Below are 10,904 nucleotides of genomic sequence, written 5' to 3' on the forward strand. Positions count from 1 at the left end.
CGAGTCTTGGAGAAAAAGTGACAAAGTCCAAACGCTCCAGGCGCCGGCCAGGGCGGTTGACCCCGGCTGGCCGGGCCGGCGGGAGCTGCGGCTGCCGGGGCTGAGCCGAGTGTCGATGCATGTCGTGAGAACCGGGAAGGGGACAAACCTGTGGCTCCAGGCCGGGTTGGAGTTCCAGGAGGTCGGCCTGACTCTGGACGTTTTCCCCTTAGCATTTCCCCATAGGCCAAAACGGGGGAAGTCAAAAAAGCACCCCCGCCAGATGTATGCAGAGTTGGGCTGGGGGGTGACGGGGAGCGGGCTGTTGGCAGCTGTGTGGTGGCTGCAGGGGTGGGCCTGGGCGGCTGCGGAGGGCGCCTTCAGAGTGCACCTACCAGTAGGGGCTCAAGACCCAGGCTGAGCCTCCGATGTGCCCGGGCAGGACACCCAGGAGGCGGGGAGCAGACACCCCCGCTGAAGCCCACGGCAGTTGGCAGAGATGAGTCTTGGAGAAAAAAAACGACAAAGTCCAAACGCTCCAGGCGCTGGCCAGGGGTGCGGACCGGGCCGGCCGGGCCGGCGGGGGCTGCGGCTGCCGGGGCTGAGCCGAGTGTTGATGCATGTCCTGAGAACCGGGAAGGGGACAGACCGGTGGCTCCAGGCCGGGTTGGAGTTCCAGGAGGTCGGCCTGACTCTGGAGGTTTCCCCCCTGGCTTTTCCCCATAGGCCAAAAGGGGGGAAGTCAAAAAAGCACCCCCGCCAGATGTATGCAGAGTTGGGCTGGGGGGTGACGGGGAGCGGGCTGTTGGCAGCTGTGTGGTGGCTGCTGGCAGCCGTGTGCTGGCTGCAGGGGTGGGCCTGGGCGGCTGCCGAGGGCCCCCGTAGTGCACCTACCAGCAGTAGCTCAAGACCCAGGCTGACCCTCCGATGTGCCCGGGCAGGACACCCAGGAGGCGGGGAGCAGCCCCCGCTGAAGCCCACGTCAGTTGGCAGAGACGGGTCTTTGAGAAAAAATGACAAAGTCCAAACGCTCCAGGCGCTGGCCAGGGATGCGGACCGGGCTGGCCGGGCCGGCGGGGGCTGCGGCTGCCGGGGCTGAGCCGAGTGTTGATGCATGTCGTGAGAACCGGGAAGGGGACAAACCTGTGGCTCCAGGCCGGGTGGGAGTTCCAGGAGGTCGGCCTGACTCTGGAGGTTTTCCCCTTAGCTTTTCCCCATAGGCCAAAAGGGGGGAAGTCAAAAAAGCACCCCCGCCAGATGTATGCAGAGTTGGGCTGGGGGGTGACGGGGAGCGGGCTGTTGGCAGCTGTGTGGTGGCTGCAGGGGTGGGCCTGGGCGGCTGCGGAGGGCGCCTTCAGAGTGCACCTACCAGTAGGGGCTCAAGACCCAGGCTGAGCCTCCGATGTGCCCGGGCAGGACACCCAGGAGGCGGGGAGCAGACACCCCCGCTGAAGCCCACGGCAGTTGGCAGAGATGAGTCTTGGAGAAAAAAAACGACAAAGTCCAAACGCTCCAGGCGCTGGCCAGGGGTGCGGACCGGGCCGGCCGGGCCGGCGGGGGCTGCGGCTGCCGGGGCTGAGCCGAGTGTTGATGCATGTCCTGAGAACCGGGAAGGGGACAGACCGGTGGCTCCAGGCCGGGTTGGAGTTCCAGGAGGTCGGCCTGACTCTGGAGGTTTCCCCCCTGGCTTTTCCCCATAGGCCAAAAGGGGGGAAGTCAAAAAAGCACCCCCGCCAGATGTATGCAGAGTTGGGCTGGGGGGTGACGGGGAGCGGGCTGTTGGCAGCTGTGTGGTGGCTGCTGGCAGCCGTGTGCTGGCTGCAGGGGTGGGCCTGGGCGGCTGCCGAGGGCCCCCGTAGTGCACCTACCAGCAGTAGCTCAAGACCCAGGCTGACCCTCCGATGTGCCCGGGCAGGACACCCAGGAGGCGGGGAGCAGCCCCCGCTGAAGCCCACGTCAGTTGGCAGAGACGGGTCTTTGAGAAAAAATGACAAAGTCCAAACGCTCCAGGCGCTGGCCAGGGATGCGGACCGGGCTGGCCGGGCCGGCGGGGGCTGCGGCTGCCGGGGCTGAGCCGAGTGTTGATGCATGTCGTGAGAACCGGGAAGGGGACAAACCTGTGGCTCCAGGCCGGGTGGGAGTTCCAGGAGGTCGGCCTGACTCTGGAGGTTTTCCCCTTAGCTTTTCCCCATAGGCCAAAAGGGGGGAAGTCAAAAAAGCACCCCCAGCAGATGTATGCAGGAGGGGCTGGGGGGTGACGGAGAGCGGGCTGTTGGCAGCTGTGTGGTGGCTGCTGGCAGCCGTGTGCTGGCTGCAGGGGTGGGCCTGGGCGGCTGCCGAGGGCCCCCGAAGCGCACCTACCAGCAGTAGCTCAAGACCCAGGCTGAGCCTCCGATGTGCCCGGGCAGGACACCCAGGAGGCGGGGAGCAGCCCCCGCTGAAGTCCATGGCATGTGCCAGAGGCGAGTCTTGGAGAAAAAACGACAAAGTCCAAACGCTCCAGGCGTGCAGGCCAGGGGTGCGGACCGGGCTGGCCGGGCCGGCGGGAGCTGCGGCTGCCGGGGCTGAGCCGAGTGTTGATGCATGTCGTGAGAACCGGGAAGGGGACAAACCTGTGGCTCCAGGCCGGGTGGGAGTTCCAGTAGGTCGGCCTGACTCTGGAGGTTTTCCCCTTGGCATTTCCCCATTGGCCAAAACGGGGGAAGTCAAAAAAGCACCCCCGGCAGATGTATGCAGGAGGGGCTGGGGGGTGATGGCGAGCGGGCTGTTGGCAGCTGTGTGGTGGCTGCTGGCAGCCGTGTGCTGGCTGCAAGGGTGGGCCTGGGCGGCTGCGGAGGGCCCCCCCGAGTGCACCTACCAGTAGGGGCTGAAGACCCAGGCTGAGCCTCCGATGTGCCCGGGCAGGACACCCAGGAGGCGGGGAGCAGCCCCCGCTGAAGCCCAGGGCAGTTGGCACAGATGGGTCTTTGAGAAAAAACGACAAAGTCCAAACGCTCCAGGCGCTGGCCAGGGGTGCGGACCCGGCTGGCCGGGCCGGCGGGGGCTGCAGCTGCCGGGGTTGAGCCGAGTGTCAGTGCAGGTCCTGAGAACCGGGAAGGGGACAAACCGGTGGCTCCAGGCCGGGTTGGAGTTCCATGAGGTCGGCCTGACTCTGGAGGTTTTCCCCCTGGCTTTTCCCCATAGGCCAAAAGGGGGGAAGTCAAAAAAGCACCCCCAGCAGATGTATGCAGAGTTGGGCTGGGGGGTGACGGAGAGCGGGCTGTTGGCAGCTGTGTGGTGGCTGCTGGCAGCCGTGTGCTGGCTGCAGGGGTGGGCCTGGGCGGCTGCGGAGGGCCCCCTGAGTGCACCTGCCAGCGGTGGCTCAAGACATTGCCTGAGCCTCCGATGTGCCCGGGCAGGACACCCAGGAGGCGGGGAGCAGCCCCCGCTGAGGTCCATGGCATGTGCCAGAGGTGAGTCTTGGAGAAAAAAAACGACAAAGTCCAAACGCTCCAGGCGCCGGGCAGGGTGGCGGACCCGGCTGGCCGGGCTGGCGGGGGCTGCGGCGGCCGGGGCTGAGCCGAGTGTCGATGCATGTCCTGAGAACCGGGAAGGGGACAAACCGGTGGCTCCAGGCCGGGTTGGAGTTCCATGAGGTCGGCCTGACTCTGGAGGTTTCCCCCCTGGCTTTTCCCCATAGGCCAAAAGGGGGGAAGTCAAAAAAGCACCCCCAGCAGATGTATGCAGAGGGGCTGGTGGGTGATGGATAGTGGGCTGTTGGCAGCTGTGTGGTGGCTGCTGGCAGCCGTGTGCTGGCTGCAGGGGTGGGCCTGGGCGGCTGCGGAGGGCCCCCGTAGTGCACCTACCAGTAGGGGGCTCGAGACCCAGGCTGAGCCTCCGATGTGCCCGGGCAGGACACCCAGGAGGCGGGGAGCAGCCCCCGCTGAGGTCCATGGCATGTGCCAGAGGTGAGTCTTGGAGAAAAAAAACGACAAAGTCCAAACGCTCCAGGCGCCGGGCAGGGTGGCGGACCCGGCTGGCCGGGCTGGCGGGGGCTGCGGCGGCCGGGGCTGAGCCGAGTGTCGATGCATGTCCTGAGAACCGGGAAGGGGACAAACCGGTGGCTCCAGGCCGGGTTGGAGTTCCATGAGGTCGGCCTGACTCTGGAGGTTTTCCCCCTGGCTTTTCCCCATAGGCCAAAAGGGGGGAAGTCAAAAAAGCACCCCCAGCAGATGTATGCAGAGTTGGGCTGGGGGGTGACGGAGAGCGGGCTGTTGGCAGCTGTGTGGTGGCTGCTGGCAGCCGTGTGCTGGCTGCAGGGGTGGGCCTGGGCGGCTGCGGAGGGCCCCCTGAGTGCACCTGCCAGCGGTGGCTCAAGACATTGCCTGAGCCTCCGATGTGCCCGGGCAGGACACCCAGGAGGCGGGGAGCAGCCCCCGCTGAGGTCCATGGCATGTGCCAGAGGTGAGTCTTGGAGAAAAAAAACGACAAAGTCCAAACGCTCCAGGCGCCGGGCAGGGTGGCGGACCCGGCTGGCCGGGCTGGCGGGGGCTGCGGCGGCCGGGGCTGAGCCGAGTGTCGATGCATGTCCTGAGAACCGGGAAGGGGACAAACCGGTGGCTCCAGGCCGGGTTGGAGTTCCATGAGGTCGGCCTGACTCTGGAGGTTTTCCCCCTGGCTTTTCCCCATAGGCCAAAAGGGGGGAAGTCAAAAAAGCACCCCCAGCAGATGTATGCAGAGTTGGGCTGGGGGGTGACGGAGAGCGGGCTGTTGGCAGCTGTGTGGTGGCTGCTGGCAGCCGTGTGCTGGCTGCAGGGGTGGGCCTGGGCGGCTGCGGAGGGCCCCCTGAGTGCACCTGCCAGCGGTGGCTCAAGACATTGCCTGAGCCTCCGATGTGCCCGGGCAGGACACCCAGGAGGCGGGGAGCAGCCCCCGCTGAGGTCCATGGCATGTGCCAGAGGTGAGTCTTGGAGAAAAAAAACGACAAAGTCCAAACGCTCCAGGCGCCGGGCAGGGTGGCGGACCCGGCTGGCCGGGCTGGCGGGGGCTGCGGCGGCCGGGGCTGAGCCGAGTGTCGATGCATGTCCTGAGAACCGGGAAGGGGACAAACCGGTGGCTCCAGGCCGGGTTGGAGTTCCATGAGGTCGGCCTGACTCTGGAGGTTTCCCCCCTGGCTTTTCCCCATAGGCCAAAAGGGGGGAAGTCAAAAAAGCACCCCCAGCAGATGTATGCAGAGGGGCTGGTGGGTGATGGATAGTGGGCTGTTGGCAGCTGTGTGGTGGCTGCTGGCAGCCGTGTGCTGGCTGCAGGGGTGGGCCTGGGCGGCTGCGGAGGGCCCCCGTAGTGCACCTACCAGTAGGGGGCTCGAGACCCAGGCTGAGCCTCCGATGTGCCCGGGCAGGACACCCAGGAGGCGGGGAGCAGCCCCCGCTGAGGTCCATGGCATGTGCCAGAGGTGAGTCTTGGAGAAAAAAAACGACAAAGTCCAAACGCTCCAGGCGCCGGGCAGGGTGGCGGACCCGGCTGGCCGGGCTGGCGGGGGCTGCGGCGGCCGGGGCTGAGCCGAGTGTCGATGCATGTCCTGAGAACCGGGAAGGGGACAAACCGGTGGCTCCAGGCCGGGTTGGAGTTCCATGAGGTCGGCCTGACTCTGGAGGTTTCCCCCCTGGCTTTTCCCCATAGGCCAAAAGGGGGGAAGTCAAAAAAGCACCCCCAGCAGATGTATGCAGAGGGGCTGGTGGGTGATGGATAGTGGGCTGTTGGCAGCTGTGTGGTGGCTGCTGGCAGCCGTGTGCTGGCTGCAGGGGTGGGCCTGGGCGGCTGCGGAGGGCCCCCGTAGTGCACCTACCAGTAGGGGGCTCGAGACCCAGGCTGAGCCTCCGATGTGCCCGGGCAGGACACCCAGGAGGCGGGGAGCAGCCCCCGCTGAAGCCCAGGGCAGTTGGCAGAGATTGGTCTTTGAGAAAAAATGACAAAGTCCAAACGCTCCAGGCGCTGGTCAGGGGTGCGGACCCGGCTGGCCGGGCCGGCGGGAGCTGCGGCGGCTGGGGAAGAGCCGAGTGTCGATGCATGTCCTGAGAACCGGGAAGGGGGCAAACCAGTAGCTCCAGGCCGGGTTGGAGTTCCATGAGGTCGGCCTGACTCTGGAGGTTTTCCCCTTGGCATTTCCCCATAGGCCAAAACGGGGGAAGTAAAAAAAGCACCCCCAGCAGATGTATGCAGAGTTGGGCTGGGGGGTGATGGGGAGCGGGCTGTTGGCAGCTGTGTGGTGGCTGCTGGCAGCCGTGTGCTGGCTGCAGGGGTGGGCCCCGGGCGGCTGCGGAGGGCCCCCGGAGTGCACCTACCAGTAGGGGCTGAAGACCCAGGCTGAACCTCCGATGTGCCCGGGCAGGACACCCAGGAGGCGGGGAGCAGCCCCCGCTGAAGCCCACGGCAGTTGGCAGAGGCGAGTCTTGGAGAAAAAAACGACAAAGTCCAAACGCTCCAGGCGAGCCGGCCAGGGGTGCGGACCCGGCTGGCCGGGCCGGCGGGAGCTGCGGCGGCCGGGGCTGAGCCGAGCGTCGACGCATGTCCTGAGAACCGGGAAGGGGACAAACCGGTGGCTCCAGGCCGGGTTGGAGTTCCATGAGGTCGGCCTGACTCTGGAGGTTTTCCCCCTGGCTTTTCTCCATAGGCCAAAACGGGGGGAGGCAAAAAAGCACCCCCAGCAGATGTATGCAGGAGGGGCTGGGGGGTGACGGAGAGCGGGCTGTTGGCAGCTGTGTGGTGGCTGTTGGCAGCTGTGTGGTGGCTGCTGGCAGCCGTGTGCTGGCTGCAGGGATGGGCCCCGGGCGGCTGCGGAGGGCCCCCAAAGCGCACCTACCAGTAGGGGCTGAAGACCCAGGCTGAGCCTCCGATGTGCCCGGGCAGGACACCCAGGGGGCGGGGAGCAGCCCCCGCTGAAGTCCATGGCATGTGCCAGAGGCGACTCTTGGAGAAAAAAAACGACAAAGTCCAAACGCTCCAGGCGTGCCGGCCAGGGGTGCGGACCCGGCCGGGCCGGCGAGAGCTGCGGCGGCCGGGGCAGAGCCGCGTGTCGATGCAGGTGGTGAGAACCGGTATGAGGGTAATCCTGGTCGCTCCGGGCCGAGCCAGGGTTCCAGGAGGGCGGAAGGAGCGGGCCCGTTTCCCCTGATAGCGCCGACGACGGTAAAATAAGGCCTCGCAAAACGTCAGCACGAACACCTTGTCGGGGTATAAGGGAACGAGCGGTGTGCGGTCTTTGACAAAGTGACAGTATTTCTCCAAAAAAAGCACCCCCGGCAGATGCGTGCAGACGGGGCTGGCTGGTGACGGAGAGCGGCGGGCTGTTGGCAGCAGTGTGCTGGCTGCAAGGGGTGGCCCGGGGCGGCTGCGGAGGGCCCCCAAAGTGCACCTGCCAGCGGTGGCTCAAGACCCTGGCTGAGCCTCCGATGTCCCCGGGCAGGACCCCAGCAGGCCGGGCACGGACCGCAGCTTGCCCCCTTTGCCGTCCGATGAAGCTCGCACGGTCAGAAAAAGTTTCAAAGTCCCAACGGGGGAGAGAGTGTTGACGGCGAGGGGGCGCTGGCTGCTCCAGGGGCCGGGAGGGAGGCCCTGGAGGTCGGCCTGGGGGTGAGTGGAGCGGCCCCCGTGTGTCCCTGAGCGTCCCCCGGTCTTTGGTCGAGAGGGGGTCTCAGCCGCTAATGTGCCCGCCCGGGTACCTAGGCAGGCCGGCCTGGGGCGAGTGGAGCAGCCCCCGTGTGTCCCTGAGCGTCCCCCGGTCTTTGGTCGAGAGGGGGTCTCAGCCGCTAGTGTGCCCGCCCGGGTACCTAGGGAGGCCGGCCTGGGGCGAGTGGAGCAGCCCCCGTGTGTCCCTGAGTGTCCCCTGGCGTTTGCTGAAGAGGGGGTCTCAGCCGCTAATGTGCCCGCCTGGGTACCTAGGGAGGCCGGCCTGGGGCGAGTGGAGCAGCCCCCGTGTGTCCCCGAGCGCCCCCCGGTCTCTGGTGGAGAGGGGGTCTCAGCCGCTAATGTGCCCGCCTCAGGGAGTCCGGCCTGGGGCGAGTGGAGCAGCCCCCGTGTGTCCCCGAGTGCCCCCCCGGTCTTTGGTGGAGAGGGGGTCTCAGCCGCTAATGTGCCCGCCTCAGGGAGTCCGGCCTGGGGCGAGTGGAGCAGCCCCCGTGTGTCCCTGAGCGTCCCCCGGTCTTTGGTGGAGAGGGGGTCTCAGCCGCTAATGTGCCCGCCTCAGGGAGGCCGGCCTGGGGCGAGTGGAGCAGCCCCCGTGTGTCCCTGAGCGTCCCCCGGTCTCTGGTGGAGAGGGGGCCTCAGCCGCTAATGTGCCCGCCTCAGGGAGGCCGGCCTGGGGCGAGTGGAGCAGCCCCCGTGTGTCCCTGTGTGTCCCCCGGTCTTTGGTGGAGAGGGGGCCTCAGCCGCTAATGTGCCCGCCTCAGGGAGGCCGGCCTGGGGCGAGTGGAGCAGCCCCCGTGTGTCCCTGAGCGTCCCCCGGTCTTTGGTCGAGAGGGGGTCTCAGCCGCTAATGTGCCCGCCTCAGGGAGGCCGGCCTGGGGCGAGTGGAGCAGCCCCCGTGTGTCCCTGAGCGTCCCCCGGTCTTTGGTGGAGAGGGGGCCTCAGCCGCTAATGTGCCCGCCTCAGGGAGGCCGGCCTGGGGCGAGTGGAGCAGCCCCCGTGTGTCCCTGAGCGTCCCCCGGTCTTTGGTCGAGAGGGGGTCTCAGCCGCTAATGTGCCCGCCTCAGGGAGGCCGGCCTGGGGCGAGTGGAGCAGCCCCCGCGTGTCCCTGAGTGTCCCCTGACGTTTGCTGAAGAGGGGGTCTCAGCCGCTAATGTGCCCGCCTCAGGGAGGCCGGCCTGGTGCGAGTGGAGCAGCCCCCGTGTGTCCCTGAGCGCCCCCCGGTCTTTGGTGGAGAGGGGGTCTCAGCCGCTAATGTGCCCGCCCGGGTACCTAGGGAGGCCGGCCTGGGGCGAGTGGAGCAGCCCCCGTGTGTCCCTGAGTGTCCCCCGGTCTTTGGTGGAGAGGGGGTCTCAGCCGCTAATGTGCCCGCCTCAGGGAGTCCGGCCTGGGGCGAGTGGAGCAGCCCCCGTGTATCCCCGAGTGCCCCCCGGTCTTTGGTGGAGAGGGGGTCTCAGCCGCTAATGTGCCCGCCTCAGGGAGTCCGGCCTGGGGCGAGTGGAGCAGCCCCCGTGTGTCCCTGAGCGTCCCCCGGTCATTGGTGGAGAGGGGGTCTCAGCTGCTAATGTGCCCGCCTCAGGGAGGCCGGCCTGGGGCGAGTGGAGCAGCCCCCGTGTGTCCCCGAGCGCCCCCCGGTCTCTGGTGGAGAGGGGGTCTCAGCCGCTAATGTGCCCGCCTCAGGGAGTCCGGCCTGGGGCGAGTGGAGCAGCCCCCGTGTGTCCCCGAGCGCCCCCCGGTCTCTGGTGGAGAGGGGGTCTCAGCCGCTAATGTGCCCGCCTGGGTACCCAGGGAGGCCGGCCTGGGGCGAGTGGAGCAGCCCCCGTGTGTCCCTGAGCGTCCCCCGGTCATTGGTGGAGAGGGGGTCTCAGCTGCTAATGTGCCCGCCTCAGGGAGGCCGGCCTGGGGCGAGTGGAGCAGCCCCCGTGTGTCCCCGAGCGCCCCCCGGTCTCTGGTGGAGAGGGGGTCTCAGCCGCTAATGTGCCCGCCTCAGGGAGTCCGGCCTGGGGCGAGTGGAGCAGCCCCCGTGTGTCCCCGAGCGCCCCCCGGTCTCTGGTGGAGAGGGGGTCTCAGCCGCTAATGTGCCCGCCTCAGGGAGTCCGGCCTGGGGCGAGTGGAGCAGCCCCCGTGTGTCCCTGAGCGTCCCCCGGTCTTTGGTGGAGAGGGGGTCTCAGCCGCTAATGTGCCCGCCTCAGGGAGGCCGGCCTGGGGCGAGTGGAGCAGCCCCCGTGTGTCCCCGAGCGCCCCCCGGTCTCTGGTGGAGAGGGGGTCTCAGCCGCTAATGTGCCCGCCTCAGGGAGTCCGGCCTGGGGCGAGTGGAGCAGCCCCCGTGTGTCCCCGAGCGCCCCCCGGTCTCTGGTGGAGAGGGGGTCTCAGCCGCTAATGTGCCCGCCTGGGTACCCAGGGAGGCCGGCCTGGGGCGAGTGGAGCAGCCCCCGTGTGTCCCTGAGCGTCCCCCGGTCATTGGTGGAGAGGGGGTCTCAGCTGCTAATGTGCCCGCCTCAGGGAGGCCGGCCTGGGGCGAGTGGAGCAGCCCCCGTGTGTCCCCGAGCGCCCCCCGGTCTCTGGTGGAGAGGGGGTCTCAGCCGCTAATGTGCCCGCCTCAGGGAGTCCGGCCTGGGGCGAGTGGAGCAGCCCCCGTGTGTCCCCGAGCGCCCCCCGGTCTCTGGTGGAGAGGGGGTCTCAGCCGCTAATGTGCCCGCCTCAGGGAGTCCGGCCTGGGGCGAGTGGAGCAGCCCCCGTGTGTCCCCGAGCGCCCCCCGGTCTCTGGTGGAGAGGGGGTCTCAGCCGCTAATGTGCCCGCCCGGGTACCCAGGGAGGCCGGCCTGGGGCGAGTGGAGCAGCCCCCGTGCGTCCCTGAGCGCCCCCCTGGCGTTTGCTCAAGAGGGGGTCCCAGCCGCCAATATGGCCGCCCGGGTACCCGCGGGGGCCGCCCTGGGGCGAGTGGAGCAGCCCCCGTGTGCCCCTGAGCGCCCCCTGGCGTTCGCTGAAGAGGGGGTCTCAGCCGCCAATATGGCCGCCCGGGTGCCCGGGGGAGCGGCCTGGGGTGGCCCTGTGCAGCCTCCGGGCGCCCCTGAGTGTTTTCCAGTATCTGGCCGAGACACCCCCTGACCCTCCGACTGTGTCCGTTTGGAGCGCCTGGTGCCTGGGCACCCCCTGAGTGTTTTTCAGTATCTGGCCGAGACACCCCCTGACCCTCCGACTGTGTCCGTTTTTAGTGCCTGGTGCCTGGGCACAGACCGCGGCAGCTCCCGCTGGCCGCATTG

Source organism: Eleutherodactylus coqui, unplaced genomic scaffold, assembly GCF_035609145.1.
Source record: "Eleutherodactylus coqui strain aEleCoq1 unplaced genomic scaffold, aEleCoq1.hap1 HAP1_SCAFFOLD_243, whole genome shotgun sequence".
Classification (NCBI taxonomy): domain Eukaryota; kingdom Metazoa; phylum Chordata; class Amphibia; order Anura; family Eleutherodactylidae; genus Eleutherodactylus; species Eleutherodactylus coqui.